This window comes from Pteropus vampyrus, unplaced genomic scaffold (genome assembly GCF_000151845.1).
Source record: "Pteropus vampyrus isolate Shadow unplaced genomic scaffold, Pvam_2.0 Scaffold133, whole genome shotgun sequence".
Taxonomy (NCBI): domain Eukaryota; kingdom Metazoa; phylum Chordata; class Mammalia; order Chiroptera; family Pteropodidae; genus Pteropus; species Pteropus vampyrus.
The window spans coordinates 5,197,936-5,200,693 of NW_011888914.1; the positions used below are offsets into that span (position 1 = coordinate 5,197,936).

At 31.4% G+C, this 2,758-nt stretch overlaps 1 protein-coding gene across 7 annotated transcripts in view; it reads left to right on the forward strand.

Annotated features, from left to right (window-relative positions):
• The window catches only part of CGA (glycoprotein hormones, alpha polypeptide), an 11,327-nt gene that overhangs the window by 5,262 nt on the left and 3,307 nt on the right, over positions 1-2,758 (forward strand). The window contains exon 1 of one of the 7 annotated variants that reach the window (XM_023534837.1): positions 741-821. The exons of 5 other annotated variants lie outside the window; for them this stretch is intronic. The gene's annotated coding sequence lies outside the window, so the exon portion shown is untranslated. Of the gene's footprint in view, positions 1-740; positions 822-2,124; positions 2,150-2,758 lie in introns of those variants that run through there. One more of the 7 variants, XM_023534838.1, reaches the window with a different exon arrangement.

Below are 2,758 nucleotides of genomic sequence, written 5' to 3' on the forward strand. Positions count from 1 at the left end.
TAATTATTTATAATCACTATAAATAATATTATGCAAATATATGTTAAATGATAATGGTGAATTATGGCAATAATATTCTTTCATACTTTCAAGAATGCTATCTTTTCTTCACAGTCATGTTATATTAAAAACCTAAATTTGTGGACATATATAGTTTGATATAAATTAAAAGACACCCAATTTAAACCCTGAAGCTCTTATATATATATTTTTATTAATGTTTTCTTTTGAATTCTTATGACTTTTGTATTTTAGCATAAAATGGTTCCTACTTGTGGCATATTTAACACTTATAGATCCACATATTAGTCAGCTATAAATTATATAGCTAAGTAAGAATATACTGTCTCTAGTGAATTTATTATCTAAAAATATTTTCTTTTATTAAACATTTATTCTAAGTTGTCATTCAAGATATATCTTGTTCCTCAGCATGAATGACAGCTTTACATTAGCAACTTTTGATTGATATTATTATTACTGTTCTGAAGTACCAATGCAACGTAATTGCATCTACTCTGTGCAAGGCTTTGTGTTAGGGTGGTAGTGGATTAGAGGGGCATAGATTCTGCCTTTATGAAGCTTTCATATGGATGGAGAGACAAACATGTACATAACTGGCTAGAGTTTGGGACATACTGTAGAACTTCACCTAAGACAGGTGAATGGAGTAGAGAGAGTTATTTATTCTGGCTTTGGAGTTGGCTGAAACCTTTACAGCGAAGCTGGCAGCTTGGCAACTTGACTCTCTGGTGGATGGACTGAGAAAGGAGAGAAAAGCAGGCATACATTTGTTTGGACTCATATTATTCTGATGGCAGGTGATGGGAGCTATGTTGAGTGGACGTTGGAAGTGCATGTGAGGTTAGATGTACTGTCTGTGATATTTGCAGGGTACTGAAATATCAAGAGACTGAGATTAGCAGATCTGATTTAGATTGGGCATATTTTGCAAAATATAATAATTTCAGCTGAACATAATTATTTTTCCTGCCCTGGTTAACAATGTTTTTCTTTCAAATTTCCAAACAGGAAGATCTAAAAGGTAGTAAGGATGATAACAACATTTATCAAAACGCTTTCAAAAACACCTAGAATTTGAAAGTTAATCCCTTCTGCTGGGTTAATTTCATTAAAAAAAAAAATAAAGACAAAGCCATTTGTTACTGAAAGCTACAGCAATGGACTTGGGTTCTGCTTTTTCGATTTTCTCTTTTTTTATTTTTATTTTTTAATTTTTATTTTTCAGTTAGTGTTCACATTCAGTATTATTTTATATTAGTTTCAGGTGTACAGCATAGTAGTTAGACATTTATATAATTTAGGAAGCGATTTCCACCAGGCACTATATATAGTTATTACAATATTATTGACTATATTCCATACGCTGTTCTTTATTTCCCTGTGACTATTTTGTAACTACCAACGTGTATTTCTTAATCCTTTCACCTTTTTCACCTAGCCCTGAACCCCACTCCCATCTGTCAAGCAATCATCAATTTTTCTCTGTATCAATTAGTCTGTTTCTGTTTTGTTTGTTTATTTTGTTCTTTTGATTCCACATATAAGTGAAATCATATGGTATTTGTCTTTCTCTGTCTGACTTAGCATAATTTCACTTAGCATAATATTCTCTAGGTCCATCCATGTTGTTGAAAATGGCAATACTGAATTTTTTGTGGCAGAGTAATATCCTATTGTATATATGTACCATATCTTCTTTATCTAGTTGTCCATTGATGGACTCAGGTTGCTTCCATATCTTGGCTATTGTAAATAGACCTTCAGGGAACATAGGAGTCCATATATTTTTTAGAATTAGTGTTTTAGTTTTCTTTGGATAAATACCCAGAAGTGAAATTGCTGGGTCATAAGGTAATTCTATTTTTAATTTTTTGAAGAACCTCCAAACTGTTTTCCATAGCGGCTATACCAATTTGCAGTCCCACCAACAATGTATGAGGGTTCCTTTCTCTCTGCATCCTCGCCAGTACTTTTTTGATTTATTGATGATAGTCATTCTGATAGGAGTGAGGTAATGTCTCATTGTGGTTTTAATTTGCATTTCTCTGATTATTAGTGACGTTGAGCCTCTTTTCATGTGTCTATTTACCATCTGCATGTCCTCTTTGGAGAAATGTCTATTCAGGTCCTCTGCCTATTTTTTAATTGGATTGGTCTTGTGTATGTGTGCGTGTGCGTGTGCGTGTGTGTTGAATTGTATGAGTTCCTTATAAATTTTGGAGATTAACCCCTTATCAGATGTATCATTGGCAAATATCTTCTCCCTTTCAGTACGTTGTTTTTTCATTTTGTTGATTGTTTTCAATCTTCTCTTCACTTTATCATAAAGCAAATTCTGAAATGTGCATTGACTTCATGCTCTCACATTCTGTAATCTTGTTAAAATGTTTCTCTCTTTAATTAATTTTGATATAATTGTTGACTGTATAATACTGAATTTCTAAAATATATGAGCTACAATATCAAAGCACAAAAATGATGTTAGTTTAAATCTGAAATTTTTCTTGTAGCTTTGTATATCACTTAAGCAGTGATTCTCAAACTTTTTGCTCTCAGAACTTGTTTATGCTCTTAAAAATTATTGAAGAGCCCAAAGAACTTTTTAAATTAAATTACGTTTATTAATATTTACTGATTTAGAAATATTTTTAAAAGTTTAAAGATATTTATTCATTTAAAAACAACATTAACCCATCACATGTTAACATAAATAACAATAAAAACATAAATAATA